The 17,255-nt window shown below is 38.4% G+C and overlaps 1 protein-coding gene and 1 long non-coding RNA gene across 6 annotated transcripts in view; both read left to right on the forward strand.

Annotated features, from left to right (window-relative positions):
• Window positions 1-17,255, forward strand: part of HECTD4 (HECT domain E3 ubiquitin protein ligase 4) — a 165,849-nt gene that overhangs the window by 15,140 nt on the left and 133,454 nt on the right. The window lies entirely within an intron of this gene.
• Window positions 296-16,691, forward strand: LOC118639895. Its single transcript, XR_004961310.1, has 3 exons — window positions 296-543; window positions 1,757-1,831; window positions 16,635-16,691. It is a non-coding gene; the product is annotated as an uncharacterized LOC118639895 (long non-coding RNA).

The raw sequence follows: 17,255 nt of genomic DNA on the forward strand, positions 1-17,255 counted from the left end.
TGGGACTTATATTTTGTGTCCTTTTTTCATTTTATTTTTGTAGTAATTGACTTTTAATTCTATTTTATAAGTTTTGTTCTGCAGTGGATCAGGAAAAAAACCAACTGTTCCTTCACCACAGATAATTTGAGAAGCACTGATACAGAATAGCTAACACAGTGTTTGGCACATAGCAGGCTCTCAAAAACCAGTAGCTTACGTGAGTCCTAAAAGTCTGCATTCATTTAGGTGACAGTGCTAGATATCTGAATAGCAGATAAATGCAACATTCTTTTCTAGAAATGAGGTGATTAAAATTGGCACTGCTGGTTTTCAAATATAAGTAACTTAGTTTTTTCCTTTTTAAACTTAGCCTATGGTTTGAAGAGAGATTCCCACACAGTAGACATGGAATGCACATTTGCACTGATTTTTGGAGCTGCTTTATAACATTGAACATGCTGCTATACCCTCAGCTCAGCAAGGCTGAAGGAACTTAAAACTTCTTGGTAGCCAGCCATATCCATAACTATTTGAATATGTCAAAGCAGTGTTTATTATTGGGTAAGAAAAGGAAAAGGTCTAGTGAGAAGCACTGGGGCTTTTGTCAGTTTTCTCATGCCATTCAGCTTTTGCGAAGTATAGGTATAATATTATTTAGCATTTCCACTGGGATACAGTTGAGTGCCACATGTAGTGACCCTTACAATTTTAGCAATCCTTGTCTATTCTTTGGGATTAGAGTCATCTTGTCCTGATTTTTAAAATTGAATCAAATTGTAGTTGAGTTTATATATGATACAATATATATAGACTATCCAAAGCTGTTATTTTACTGTGGTGTTTACAGGTTTGAGAGACATATTTTGTATACTAGTCAGTGTCATGAGATGTCCACTCCCTATTTAAAGATAAAGAAATGTCAGTGACTGAGCCAAGTGACGCACCTCAGATGTCACTCCTTTCAACATTCTGTTTATAATCCAAGAATCAAAGAATCATTAGAAATGAGATCTCTTTGACTTACTAGGTCTTATTTTGGCAAATTTAAAAAATGGTTTGAACGTTGAGAAACCGGATTGGATAGTGTTTTGCTTGGTGATATTGTCCATCTCTGCTATAACCCTACACACAATGTAATAGGAGAAATCTTTACTCATATGATGAAATGGAGTGGCACATTATAGCTTTTACAGATCCCATTTGGAACATCCTTAATCTTATGCTTAGTTAAATATAGAATAAATATTTGATCTGTGGGGCAGCATTGCTCTTTGTTGTGAGCCTCATTTTTATTTGTACAAGGCTCAAATTCTTAATATCTGCAATGTTTGAAACTGAACTAGGACTTGAAATAACCAGCATATACCAGGATTGAGAGTAGTTTTGTGGTGATGACTCAAAATAATTTGAGATTCAAGGTGTTGTTCCCTGGTTTTAATAGCATTTGAATAACACCCTGGTTTTCCCCTCTTTCTGTCTCTTTTGAGAGCCAGGCTCAAGAATGTCAGAAAAAAGAACAACTATTATTAATCCTGTCTTGCACATGTTACATTTTGGCAAATGCTGGCTGATGAGATTAAAATTACCCTTCTCATTTGAAAAGTTTTATTTCTGTGATGTTACTAGCAAGTAGGTGGATCCTAGGGGACAGGAAATGGAGATTCAGCCTAACTTTTCAAAGTTAAAAGTTTAGAATGTATTTTGGGATTTAGCTTTGAGGCATGAAAGCATCTTGTTGTAGTTTCTTAAAACAGCTTAATTTATCTCTGTTCAGCAGTCATTGTTGAAACCCAAGGAAAAGCCACGTTTGGGGAAATATGAAAGACGAGAAATTGGCACTCTTTTAAAGGTATACTATGTTCTTCTATGAGAGAGAAAGTAAAAACAGTCTGTAGGTGGGTTAATAATTTTAGAGTCTTTTCTCTCAGGTAGCATGATTAAATTTAGGGAAATAGAACAGGTTTGACAAAATATACATTTGCCTAGCAAGGTACCTATTAAGAATTCCTCACTTGTTCATAAATTGCCCCTTGACTGTCATGAAGTCATGTGCTTGTTCTTGGAACTGCAGAATTTCAAGATAACATTGCTAGAGAGGTCAGCATAGTTTTAACCTGGGAATGGTCACTACTGGTCAGGGGCTGTCCAGTCAGTTCTTATGAAATCTTTCTGCTTGTTTCCATGGTGTTGTCATTCTGTTTTGGTCTGGGCTAAGGCAAGGACTTTATCTTTGTCACAGATGTTGGCTAACATGAAAACCCTGACGCTTCCAGCCTTTTAGCAACTGACTGTCTTGTAGAAGTTCAGAGATTTTATTCATTTCAGACAAGGTCTCATCACGAGCCATGCACCAGTTTCTGCTGTTGAGTTTTTGAGGAGTAATTAAAGTTATGCTTTATGTGTTTAAAACTCAGGTTGATAGTTAAAAATTCTCTTTCCCCTTTGCTTTCTATATTTTCAAGTGCCTAAATAGAACAGAGAAATTTTTTGTTACATGGCTGTGTTCTTTTCTGGCCAGATCTTTGTGGAGTTGGTGTATTTTAGACCAGATGACCTGACTGAAGTTCAGCTCTGCACTGAGATGGGCCTTGTCCCTCCCTGCTTGTTGTCCCCTTCTATCCCTTCTGTTTTTGTCCCTTAGAGATGTTTTTAATAGCCAGGACAGAGGTTAGTTGATGCTAATGTTTTAATGACTTTTAAAGCCAACTTCTCCAACTTGCATTTATATCCGAGTGTTTATAGCTAGTTTTTATCTGTGTAGGGTTTGAGATATTGGTAAAATAGGCATGAAATCTTCTCTGAGAAAGCTCTAGCTTCCTGTCCTATTGATGGTCACTTCCTTCTCAGTTCCTACACTAAATTAACACAATCCAGTTTATCTAAAAATAAACCTTCAAACTGAACATTAATATTCATTACATTTCTAGATATATAAAATATGTGGATCTAGCCAGAAGGTACTTTATGTGCTTTTCCATATTTTTATTTTATTTTTTTATCCTCACCTGAGGACACTTTTCCATATTTTGTTCAGACAGAGTGTGAGGGAGAGAGAGAGAGAGAGAAACATTGACATGAAAGGGACACATGGAGTGGCTGCTACCCGCACAACCCAACCAGGGCCGGAGACAAACTGCAACCGAGGTACGTGCCCTTAGCAGGATCCGAACCCGGGTTTCTCTGGACCGCAGGCCGATGCTCTAACCGCTGAGCCAAACTGGCCAGGGCTGCTTTTCCATATTATAGTCCAGTTTCTTTTCCTCCAAAAGACAAACGAAGTTTCAGTCTTCTGAGAAGGCAAGGAAAAATCCAGCCTTATCACATCAATTTGCTATCATAAAGAAGAGAAATAGAGCTTTTATTTTGTCATTTCAAAAGAAGTGTTGCTTTTGAAGGATTCGGTAAAAGATTGAAAAAAACATTTAGAACAATATGGAAAAGCAAGGCTCTTCTATAAAGAAAACTCATTTTATGAAGGAAAAAAAGCATAGAAAAAGATTGTCTGGAGCAAATGGAAGATGACCAGTGGCCTCAGAGCTGGGCAGAAGGGACAGTGCAGCTACCTGGCTTCTTTCTCACTATCATTGTTTACTTTAGATTCTTATTCATCAAATTTTGCTCTACTTGGGCTGGTAGATTAAGTTTCTCCAATAAGGAATCATCAAAAGATTTTTGATTCTTGGTATTTGATGTCAAGATGTTAAACGTTCTCGAGGTGTGTATTTGTCTCCCCTTTCTTAGATCGTAACCCACCCTGTTCATATTTTACAACACAGTCCAAAAGATGGAACTTCGAATGTATTTTTTAAAGATTAAAGTGACTCCCTGGCCAGTTTGGCTCAGCGGTTAGAGCGTCAGCCTGCGGTCCAGAGAGACCCAGGTTAGGTTCCAGCTAAGGGCATGTACCTCCGTTGCAGTTTGTCCCCAGGCCCTGGTTGGTTGTGCGGGTGGCAGCCACTCGATGTGTCCCTTTCACGTCGATGTTTCTCTCTCTCTCTCTCTTCCCCTGACTCTATCTGAACAAAAAATGGAAAAAAAAAAGTTCTCTGGTGAGGATTAAATGAATAAATAAATAAATTAAATTAATTAATTAATAAAATAAAAATTAAAGCGACTAAATGAATTTTGTTTTGACAATTTTATAAACCCACTTGGAGGTGACGGGGGAAAGATGGGTGTTCTTGCTCTAGGTCAATTTCTCATTGTTATTCTTTTCAACATTTGAATGGATGCAAATAAATAGTAGAAAGAAATTAAGAAGTCTAACTTCACATATAGCCTTACCATTAAATGTAGGTTCTGTGTGTATAGAAACTGTATCTCTACTATCTAAGATAAAAAATAACATCCTCAGCAACTTCACAAAGTAACATCTACCCTCCAAAAAATATAGTTACAGGCTTTTACTTTACTTTTTCTTTATTGATATTAGAGAGGGAGAGGAAGGGAGAGGGAGAGAGAGATAGAAACATCGATGAGAGACCCTGCCAGTGTGGCTCACTGGTTGAGCGTTGACCCATGCACCAAGAGGTGGCTGGTTCCATTCCCAGTCAGGGCACATGCCCAGGTTGTGGGCCTGATCTCCAGTGAGGGGTATGCAGGAGGTGGCCATTCGATCTTCTCTTTCATCGGTGTTTCTTTAAAAAATTTTTTTTTCTTTATTGATTTTTAGAGAGAGAGAGAAACATCAATGAGAGAGAACATCGATTGACCGCTTCCTGCATACCCCCCACTGGGGATCAGGCCCACAACCTGGGCATGTGCCCTCACTGGGAGTCAAAACGGCGACCTCTTCGTGCGTAGGTCGACACTCAACCACTGAGCCACACTGGGCGGCAGCTTTTACTTTACTATGTAATGTAATTTGTGTCAGTAATTCATTTATCTAACATAGTAAGTTTTCTCTGATGTTTCTGTTCCAGCCCTGCTGGTCTTAGGTTTTTTTATTGCTTAGGAAGGTGATCGTGAATAATATGTTTAAATAGTTAACTTGAACTTCTAGACTAGCAAGGGTTGTACCTAGTGATCTTGTTTTGGCTTATTCTTTTTCATTTTTCTATGTTTTTACTTTTAAGGAACCTAATGTGACCCAAACTAAACAGATGTCTTATGTTTATTAATAATTTTCTTGTTTCTAAGTCATATTGAAACTATGACATTGACCCCGATATATTTTATTCAAAAATTTGTTTTTCTTTATTGATTTTAGAGAGAAAGGAAGGGAGAGGGAGAGAGAGATGGAAACATCAATGAAAGAGAACATTGATTGGCTGCCTCCTGCATGCCCCCAGTGGGGATTGGGCCTACAACCTGGGCACGTGCCCTGACCAGGAATCGAACCGGTGACCTCCTGGTGCATGGGTTGACGCTCAACCACTGAGCCACACCAGCCGGATATATTTTAGAAGTGAGGCATTCTGCAAATTAAAAAAAAACACCAAAAAGCTTCTAAATGGGAAAAGTTCTCAGTTTCCCCATAATTGCATGTGCATTTGTGAATGTGAGCTCCTCCACCAGCTTACTGTCCACAGTGTGGCGTGTTTACTGAATGTTTGTTAAATTGAATGAAAACACCAGCTTCTGAGAGGGAATGAGCATGGTAAGCATGTACATTCTTTGTTTACATTTCTGAAGACTAGGAAATCAGAGGGACAGAAACATTAGTGCCTGACATAACAGGAATTAGACTTTTTGCCCCTTTAAACACACTGAACAGTATTTTATCTGTTAAGCTATGTTACTAAGTAGGTACATATGATGTCCTTGGTAATGAAATATTTTTTGTGTGTTGGTACAGTTTAAGTCAGGCAATGTTATGTAAAAATACTGTAATGATTTTCTGTACTTTATCTGTAGCATTAATGAGGAGAAGCAACTAAATACACTAAATTAAAACCTTTCACTTTTACCCTCTTGCCTAGAAATGAAATTTCTGTTTATTAAAGGATGAGATTCATTTGAATCTGTCTAGCCACTATAAATAGTATATAGACAGATCTAGAAATCTCCAGAGTTGTCTCTGCTGGGCTACCTTAAATAATCCTCTTTCCTAAAACACTCACGTGGTTTTTTACTATTAAAAGATGATTTAAATTGGTTACCTAGAGAAGATCTCTATGATGTTGACCTGAATTCTGAGATAGCAGAAGGAGGGCCAGCTGTGCCCCCTTATCTTTGTCCTGGCAGACACTGAACACACCCCACCCTGGCATATTTGGTGAGAGGTGATAGTGTGTCGGAGCTGATAATGAGCCCTGTCCCCTTCTTGCACTGGAGACTTCTACTCTTACAGAAAGCCTATATTACTTTAGAAGCAAGAGATTGGAATTCTTTGTAAACATGAATAAAGTGAGTCAGGAGGGATGAGCAAGGGCTGGCTACTTGATGCATCTACACAGAAAGCTGGATTCAAGATCTTTCAGATTTGCCACATAGAGAAAATAAACCCTTAATGGAACTGAAATGAGGTGGCTGATGAATGAAGGTGACGCTTTATGTTGCCATTCACACTCAGTTTGATTTCTGATACAGAATTGAGCTTAGGGAAACTAAAAGGCCCTTAATGTACATTGAACCACAACTCGGTATTTGGTTCTAGCTGACTGAGTTGCCATGTTAGTCAAGAGTTGACCGAGCCCTCTCACCAAAAGGTCTAATAACCAGTAGAACAAAGTGTGGTGTGACGTGTGGCCAAAAGTATTGGCATCATAAATCAGAGCAGACAGTATGTGGACAATGAAATTGAGGGTGTGTCTTGCTGACAGCCTTAAGCTTTTAAAATTGGATTATTTCTTCTTATAATGAAATAAAGTCTTATTTACTTGAGGGGACACTAAAGATGTTTGCCTCTTTTCAAGTCAAGAATAATGAATACATCCAAGAACACTGAAGCATAAAGTTTATTAGATAGAAATATACTGAGAGATTAGGAAGAGCCTCTTTTTAGTTTGTTAACTTCTTATCTTTAATAAAGAAAAACAGAATAGACACTTTCAACTTCTAAGAAGTCAATTCTAGAATTTGTATTAGACTGCTTAGAAGCTTAGGAGAAGTACTGCTCCCCAAATCAGTGAAATCAAAGCATGAAAAGTTACACAAAAATAATTTTTTTTCCTAATAGCATATGCTATTTCTTCTAAAATTATTATTACCTTCCTCCTTTTAGCATGTTGTGAGAATGGCATGTTTATTTTTGGTCTTGAGTTTAAAACACACTTGGTATGAAAATAAAATGTGCTGTATTTTAATTACCAATAAATAGCCTTTCCAAAAAAAATTTTTTCCCAGAAATATAAAAATTGTTCAAGGTATTCCCGACTATTGCTTTTCTAGAAAAAATAGGTTTCTTTCATCAAATTAGTTTCTCTCCTTTGTCCTTAGCCCTTGCCAAAAATAAACTCCTATACTTGCTCCCCCGTTTCTGCTCTGTAACACTCCAGGCACTGTTTCTAAGAAAAGGTTAAAATTAAGACTACTGTATTTGCCGTTGACCACCATGTTTGTACTGCCACAGCTGAATTCAGGACCAACTTCTTTTGCCATCTGTTCTCAGCATGGATAAGTTGAGATTCATATAACCAGAGAAGTGAAATTAAATGCTTCCTTTGATTTCTTCTTCCCCAAAGCATGGCTTATCTTTGCCAATTTGACTCTTCACTGGAGAATAACCTGACATGGAAATATCACTACAACAAAATTTTAAAATGTTGATTTGAGCATATATTCCTCTAAGTTTCTCTCTATATAACTTTTTTAAGTAGTAGAAATATTTCATTTTTTTAATTGCAGCCTGCTTTATTTATCTAATGTTATGGTTTAATTAATTTTTCCCATGATATTAATCCTCCCTCCCAATCCAAAGGCCATTTGTGCTTATTGTACATAACTTGGAAAATAAAGATAAGAAAAAGTGAAAATCAAAATCAACTGTAATTCCTCCACTGTTAAGATTTTGAATCTGTTCTTTTTCTCTCCCAGCTCTCTGTCTTGATGAAGTTTATTTTTCTGAGCCATAAAATTGATCCATTCCCTAATTCTTGTTTTAGAGGTTGCTTACAAAAATGGAAAGATAGTTAACAGTCATCCAGATAAAATATATAGTCTTCTAGCCCTGGCCGGTTTCGCTCAGCAGTTAGAGTGTCAGCCTGCATTCCAGAGAGACCCGGGTTCAGTTCCCGCTAAGGGCATATACCCTGGTTGCAGTTTGTCCCCGGCCCTGGTTGGGTCGTGCGGGTGGCAGCCACTCGATGTGTCCCTTTCACATTGATGTTTCTCTCTCTCTCTCTCTCTCCCTTTCTCTCCCTCCCGCTCTGTCTGAACAAAAAATGGAAAAATGTCCTTGGGTGAGGACATATAATAAATGCATATATATGTATATGTGTGTGTGTGTGTGTGTGTATAGTCTTCTTAATGCATCCCTTGGTAGAACATTTCTTGTATTAATCTATTTTTTAATATCAAAGCAATAACTTTTCTTTTTCCTTTTTTCTTTTTTATCCTCACCCGAGGACATTTTTCCATTTTTTTGTACAGATAGAGTGGGAGGGAGAGAGAGGAAGAGAGAGAGAGGGAAACATCGACGTGAAGGGACACATCGAGTGGCTGCCACCCGCACGACCAACCAGGGCCGGGGACAAACTGCAACCGAGGCACACGCCCCTAGTGGGAACCGAACCCGGGTCTCTCCGGACCGCAGGCAGACGCTCTAACCGCTGAGCCAAACCGGCCAGGGCGCAATAACTTTTCTTTATGTCGCAGTGCTTTGAAAAATAAAAAAGTATTTTCACCTGCAATTAGAATGCTTGGTCTTTAAAAAATATTAAATCTTTATGTTTATTAGGCTCTACCATTTTGTCTTTATGGTCTGTCCAAACTAAGAAGTGAATTATTTCTGCCTGAGCCTGGGACAGGGACTTGGCAGAGCCAACAAGGTGACAGCCTGAAAAAGCTCAAGCAGGGAATTCTGTGTATTGTCCTATTATACGTCATCCATTTAAATGGAATGTGTTTATAGTTCATATGGCAAGGAATTGGCATGAGAGCAAACACAGCTTGGGCCAACATACTGTCCTTATGTTCTAAATCAGCAGTTCCTAGCACCTGCGGCGGGGCCCTCCTCTCCTTCGGCCCTGAGCACCGCTGCGTTGGGAAAGCGCAGTGACTGGGGAGAGGGGCTGTATCTCAGCTATGGTGGAACAGAAGGAAGGTTGTGAACTGTAGCTCCAAGTTCTGTCCACAGGGATCCAATATTATTCCTAATAGCAATGTACATACTGGTGGTTAGCGGTAGGTAATTGACGTGCAGGTAAATTCTTCATTTTAACTGGCTCTGTGTTTCAATTACTAGGTTATTCCTAATTCTGGAGTTTCATTTTTCAAAGGGAGCTAATTGACAGATGGCAACTCATTTATCATCAGAGATTTTTTTTAAAGCTTTATTGCAACATAATTGGCAAGAGATTTTAAAAATTCAACTAATATATAAATATATATTTTTTATATAATAAATGCATATATTTATGAAAAAACTGAGATGTGAAGAATTTGGGCCCACAGGATTACAAACTATTATCAGAGGCCAAATTTGACCCACAGATAGATTTTGTTTGGCATGCAGAATTTTCAAAAATACTTGAATTTGAGTGACTTTAGGAGGTACATGCATTTTCCAGTTTGCAATTAGAGTGCTTAATAGTCAGCCCAGCTTTATTCATATATGAATTGCTCAGCCTCATTCTTTTAAACTTCCACACAGATTATTTAGCACTTTTCCTGTGGATAGAAATTTTAGGATTTTCTCTAATACAGTGTTCAACATCTTTGTACCCCAAGTGTTTCTGAATCCTCACAGTGTTTATCAGTATTTTGGGCATCAGAGAATGCATCATAAATAAAGCTTGTTGAATTGAATTTGAAGAAACCATTTTTATTTATAAATAGAATTGAGTCCTATCACAGTAGTAGTATTGTCAAAAAATTTGAAGTATGGTTTTGACAGAATGTCAGTATCACTAGCTACCTATGTGCTCTGGACATCAAGGGTGTAAGTTGAACCCTTTTACAACAAATTATGTAACAAGAAGATTTTAAAGCTTTAGTTGGTGGAAATCTATTTATTTTTGTTTTTTGATATAGCATATTTTATTGTCATAAAAAATGGCATTTTTTTGGAGGTGATTTTGCCTGTAGTTTTAAGATTTTTTGTGAAATTTAAAAATTTCAGTGATGTGATTTTGAGAATAAAAAAGGAACCTGGTTTTTTATTTTATCTGTAACCTCTGGGCAATATAAAGTGATATAAGTTAATTACAGTGTTTTTGAAACAACTTTCCAAGAAGTAAAAACGTTTGGTTGTGGTTCATTTTGCTGTCTCTTAGATTGCTTACTAAGAAAGGATTCCTTTGGTAAAAAATCATGTTGGAAAGAGAAATTGAACTTGAGACATAGTCTTGTGACATTTTATAACATCAGGTATAATGTGGTATAATTTGGTTATTTGGCTTTGGCAGCAAGAATTAATAAAAAAAATCTGACAGAAGCAGCTTCTGGCTGTTGAGATTCATAAGGCACTAGGTCTTTTTCAGTGTTGTAGAGTATTTTCATGTGCAGTCAGGTCTAGAGGAGGACTTTATAGCTCAGAAATGATAGTAAAAGCAGCACTAAGAGGGGACATTTTATGTATTTTGTTTTAATCATTGATAAAGCTCTTAGAAATTGAAGTCACAGGTTCCAGATAAAACCCAGGAAAAGTGGATTTTTTTATTACATTTTTCTGATCGTGAGACAGGACCCCTAGCTCAGCAATGAACACTGTCTATTTCATGTATTGAAGATGAAGCTGTAGATTATGAGCCAATTTAGGCTTTCTAATGTCCAAATGAGAGGGAAATGGATGAGCAGAACTTTGGGGTTGATAGTCTTATGTAATTCTTTTGGATGAGCAAAACTGACATGTATTAATGTCATCAGAAAGTTTTGCCTTTAGACATAAATCCATTTTAGCCATGAGTTTCTGCATTTGTCCCTGATTTCTAAGGTGAGAGTTGAATATCTAAATATCTAATATGGTTAAGTTTTAGTGGTTTATCCTTACACTGCTTGCTCCCTGCCTCCAACAACATATTAAGTCTTAGCTAGAAAAGGTACATTTAATTTTAGCTAGTTGGTTAGTTTTTCTGAACATTTGTTCTTTGCTGACTGAAGGAGACAGATGGATTTGAATTCTAAAGTGGAGTTTTTTGATTTAGTAGAAGAAATAACCAGTAAAGTGATAGACGAGGTTTCCAGGCAGTTTTAGTTAGTCAGGCACAGCTGTGAGCAGGAATTGATGAGAAGGGCAAGATTCGGTGGCATAAAAGATGCAGCATTTCTCATGTTTCTTAGAAGTGCTTAGTGGTCAGCCATGGTCATCGGTAATTTTTACTGAGTGGTCACTGGGTGCATATTCATTGTTCTTGCCTAACCCAGCCAGTTACAGGCAATGCCCCAATCTTATGAATGGCACTGATTTCAGCTTTCTTTCTTTTTTTTTCTTTTTTTTTTTTTTTTTATCCTCACCCGAGGACATTTTTCCATTTTTTGTTCAGGTAGAGTGGGAGGGAGAGAGAGGAACAGAGAGAGAGAAACATCGACGTGAAAGAACACATCGAGTGGCTGCCACCCACACGACTGACCAGGGCCGGGGACAAACTGCAACCAAGGTACGTGCCCTTAGTGGGAACCGAACCCGGGTCTCTCTGGACCGCAGGCCGACGCTCTCACCGCTGAGCCAAACCAGCCAGGGCGATTTCAGCTTTCTTGTTCATGTTGACATGTTACTTTCATCAGCAAGTGTAGCCTTTAGATGTAAGTCTATTTTAGCCAAGAGTTTCTGGATCTGTACCTGATTTTTTTTTTTTTTTCAATCCTCACCGAGGATATTTTTCTATTTATCTTCAGACAGAGTGGGAGGGAAAGAGAGGGAGGGAGGGAGGGAGAGAGGGAGAGAGAAACATTGATGTGAGAGGGACACATTGACTGGCTGCCTTCTGCATGACCCCAACCTGGGCCAGGGATGAATTGCAACCACTGCGACCGAAGTCTGTGCCCTTGACCAGAATGGAACCTGCGACTCATGGTCCACAGGCCGACGCTCTAACCCCTGAGCCAAACCAGCCAGGGCTGTTGCTGATTTCTAAGGTGGGAGTTAAATATCTAATATCTAAGGCTGGGAGTCTCAAGCAGAAGTTCTGACCCAGGGTTCCTCTGGATGTGGTGCCTCATTGAACCTATTGCTTTCTGTTGTTTTTTCTTCGGAGGGCATGCAAGTCACTGTCATTTAGCATTTTTAGTTGTTCATTCATTCAATAAATACTTGATGAGTACCTGTTATGCGCCAGGTTCTCTGATGCTTGGGATACCTTGAGGGAGGGGGCATAGACAACGTTGTAAGCTATATTGCTTGAGTTTGAAATACATTTGAAAAATATTTATTTCAAATAATATTAACTGACGTTATGAGTGCTCATTACATGCCAGGTGCTGTGCTCTGTGCCTTGTTTCAGGAGAAACAGTTCAAAGCATACTGAGATTTTTAGTGCAGAAGATATAAAGATGAATGAATCAAAGTCTGCACCTTTGAGGAGTTTACAGTCTATCAGAAGCCTCTGTTACATAATAATTATCCATAAAACTTGTATTTTAATTGAGCATATGATTAGAATCCCTTTTGGGCACAATTCTGAGGATCAACAAAATTTGCAAACTAGGCCTATCTTTATTCTTTATGGGAGACGGGGTTATCACAATTAATGTCAGATGATAGTAGGTAGGTTTCCTGAATGCTCTCTCTCAATCAAGTGGTTACAATAGAGCAGAGTTTCTCAACCTCAGCCACATGATTCCTGTTCTGAGGGCTTCCTGTGCATTGTAGGATGTTTAGCAGCATTCCTGACCTCTACCCTCTGATGTCAGTAATATCTCTATACTTGTGAAAACCAGAATGTTGCTATGCACTGCCAAATGTCCTCTGGGAAGCACTCTCTGTCCACCCTCCCACCCCCACCACCATTTTGAGTCTCTGCCTAGGCATTAGTCTCCCACGACAACCGTGAGCTCCTTCCAGAGGCAGATGCAACTACAGCATCACCCAGAGCTAAGCTTGTGCATCAGCTCACGCGGTTCCTAAAAATAAGAAACATTTCAGCTCTTCACACATTGTACTGGGAATGCTTACATTTTACTGTGATGCCATCTCTAGAGAAACTACTAAGTGCTGTCAACAGTGGGGATAATGATCTCGGTCTGCTTTTTAGGGCTGGAATAATAACAGAAATTACAACCTTTATTTATTAATAATATATAATATATTAAAATATATGTAATGTATATATGTTTTGAATATATAAATATAAATAACTTAAAAAATATATATATACACACACACACACACATATACACATACATATTCTGTGATCCCACCACCCAGTTGAGAACTAAATAGATTCTTACCAGTACCATTTTAAAAAATAATGTCTTGCCCTGGCCAGTTTGGCTCAGCGGTTAAAGCGTCGGCCTGCGGTCCGGAGAGACCCGGGTTCGGTTCCCGCTAAGGGCACGTACTGCGGTTGCAATTTGTCCCCGGCCCTGGTTGGTCGTGTGGGTGGCAGCCACTCGATGTGTCCCTTCACGTCGATGTTTCTCTCTCTCTCTCCCTTCCTCTCTCTCCCTCCCACTCTAGCTGTACAAAAAATGGAAAAATATCCTCGGGTGAGGATAAAATAAATAAATAAATAAATAAATAAAATAATGTCTTTATTTAATTTTTTATTTTTTATTTTTTATTTTTTTAGAGAAAGGAAGGGAGAGAGAGAGAGAAACATCAGTGAGAGAGAGAAACATCAGGGTGAGAGAGACACATCAGTCAGTTGCCTCCTGCACGCCCCCCACTTAGGATCGAGCCTACAACCCAGGCATGTGCCCTGACCGGGAATCCAACCAGGACCTCTCAGTCCATGGGATGACGTTCAGTCCTCAGAGCCACACCAACTGGGCTCTTACCAGTACCTTTAAAGCCCTCTGTGTGTTCTATAATCTAACATTTCTCCTGTCCATGTAGGAAACCACTATTCGGAATTTTCATTTTTTTTTTTTATTCTCACCCGAGGACATTTTTTTCCATTTTTTGTTTAGATAAAGTGGGAGGGAGGGAGGGAGAGAGAGAGAGAGAGAGAGAAACATCGATGTAAAAGGGACACATCGAGTGGTCGCCACCCGCACGACCCAACCAGGGCCGGGGACAAACTGCAACCGAGGTACGTGCCCTTAGCGGGAACCGAACCCGGGTCTCTCTGGACCGCAGGCCGACGCTCTAACTGCTGAGCCAAACAAACCGGCCAGGGCTTGTTTTTATTTTTATTTTGTTTCCTTTATTGCACACAGCCCTAAATATTATAAAGGTTAGTTTTGTGTGTTTTAAGACCTTATTATATAAATGTAGTGCACCTTACGTATTTTTGACTTGCATTTTTCTCCGTCCCACATGTGTTGTATGAACTTTCCATGTTGATGTGTGTCACTATACTTCATTTTTTTCCACTGCTGTGTAATAGTCAATTATCTGACTGCATCACAGTGTAGCCATTCTCCTGTTTATGAATATTTGAGTTGTTTCCACTTGTTTTTGTTACCATAAACCATGTTGCTGTGAATATTCTTACACTTGTTATCTGGTGTTCATGTCCAAGAGCTTCTGTAGGGAATTACCTAGGAGTGGATTACTAGATTGTAGTCTATAGTAATAGGCTGACCAATGGCCCCTAATCAGGTTCTAATCCTTGAAAGCTGCAAATATTATCTTATATGGAAAGAGGATTTTTGCAGATGTGGTTAGATTAAGGATTTGGGGCTGGGGAGATTATCCTAGATTATCAGGTGGGTCCTAAATGCAATTGCAAGTGTCCTTAATAGAGGAGAGGCAGAGGGAGATTTCACGAAGTATAAAAGGAGGAGGCTCACAGAGGCAGAGATTGAAGTGATGTTGTCACAGCTAGGGAATACCAACAATTACCCAAAGGTGGAAGAGCCAAGACATGGATTCTCTCCTAGATCCTGTGGAGGGAGTATGGCCCCACCAGCACCTTGAATTTGACCCAGTGATACTGAGTTTGGATTTCTGGTTTCCAGAACTGTGAGAAAATTAATGTGTGTTGTTGTAAGCCACTAAGTCTGGTGATTTGTTACAGTGGCCCCAGGAAACTAGGACAATGTATCTTTAATTTAACTGGACAATGCCAATTGTTTTCTATTTTATGTTTTCACCAGAAGTGTCTAAGAATTTCTGTTGTTTCATATTCTTTTCAGCATTTGGTACTTTTGCATTTTATCAATAAGATGTTTTATTAAGCAGTTCTATAAACCCTAATGCAAATTTTGAAAAATTGATTGAGTTCAGAATGTAAAGAAAAAAAAATTGAGCATACTAATAAGAAGTTGAAAATGTTGATATTGAGTACTGTAAAATGCAATTCAGAGGTTTAGTTAGATTTATAAGTATGCTGTAGATAATGTGTTAGTATATCATTATTTCTCTTGCCTCATCTCCCAACCATGAAACTTAATATTTTCTGCACACACTTCTCTAGAAAATAATCCTGTGATTCTTTGGTACACACTACATGAATTGGCATGCTCTTTAGTTTCTGTTTGGTTTATTTATATTTTTAGTCTATCCCATCTTACAAAATCTTTTTGGCTAAACATAGATTGGTAAAATAGTATTTTGGCGGGGAGGAGCAGTAACTAAACCTGTCTGCTCAGTAAGATAGTGTATTTGTGCATACATTTTGAAGGAACAGATGTTAGTCATCAACCCCAGAAAACATGTTACATCCTTGTCTCATGAAGTATATTATTTGATGATAAACATATTGTTCATACTAACAATAATTATACCTTAGAGGTGAATTGCACTTGGCACTTAACAAAATAACTTAAAAATATATTTTCTCATTTGATTAATTTTGTTTCTTGTTGTGTTTCTTAAGAGCAAGCATTTAAACAAATATATTTGCTTACTAAGGAAACTGGGTTAATAATACTGGCTTACCTCGTTTTATTGTGCTGCACAGTTGTTGCATTTTTGTTTTGTTTTGTTTTAATTCTTGCCCAAGGATGTTCTATTTATCTTCAGATAGAGTGGGAGGGAGGGAGAGAGAAAGAGAGAGAGGGAGAGAAACATCAATGTGAGAGACACATCAATGTGAGAGACACATCAACTGGTTGCCTCCCACACGACCCCCATCAGGGCCGGGGACGAAATGCAACCAAGGTGCATGCCCTTGACCAGAATTGAACCCGCAACTCATTGTTCACAGGTTGACGCTCTAACTGCTGAGCCAAACTGACCAGGGCAGTTGTTGCATTTTTTACAAATTGAAAGCAAGACCCTCCACCAGATATAATTGACATAAATCACTGTATATGTTTAAGGTGTGTACATCATGAAGATATGACTTACTTATATTATGAAATGATTACCACTGAAGTTTAGTTAACATTCATCCTCTCATATAGATGCAATAAAAAGAGAAAAGGAAAAAAAAGCTTTTTTTTTTTCCTTCTGAGGAGAACTCTTAGGATTTACTTTCTTTATTTTCATATGCATCACACTGCAGTGTTAACTGTGGTCACCATGCTGTATGTTACATCTCCACTACCTGTTTCTCTCGGACCTAGAAGTTGAACACCTTTCTCCTGTTCTTCCCCTTGCTCTGCTTCTGGTAACCACACATCTGATATTTTCTGACCCCTCCTCTTTTTTTAAAGATTGCATATATAAGTGAGATCATACAGTATTTGTCTTTATCTCTCTGACTTATTTCACTTAGCATAATACCATCAACGTTCATCCATGTTGTTTAATATAGCAGGATTTCTTCTCTCTCTCTCTTTTTTGATGGATAAATAACATTCCTGTGTGTGTATGTGTGACAACTTCCTTATCCATTTATCTGTCAGTGGACACTTAGGTTGTTTCCATGTCTTGTGTGTGTGTGTGTGTGTGTGTGTGTGTGTGTGTGTGTGACAACTTCTTTAACCATTTATCTGGCAATGGACACTTAGGTTGTTTCCATGTCTTGGCTATTGTGAATAATGCTGATATGAACATGAAGGTGCAGAATTTTTTTCTTTTTTTTTCTTTCTTTGTTCCGTTTGGATAAATTCCCAGAATTGGAATTGCTGCATCATATGGTAGTTCTATTTTTACTGTTTGAGGATTCTCCATAGTGTTTTTC

Source organism: Molossus molossus, unplaced genomic scaffold, assembly GCF_014108415.1.
Source record: "Molossus molossus isolate mMolMol1 unplaced genomic scaffold, mMolMol1.p scaffold_m16_p_22, whole genome shotgun sequence".
NCBI classification, from domain to species: Eukaryota; Metazoa; Chordata; class Mammalia; order Chiroptera; family Molossidae; genus Molossus; species Molossus molossus.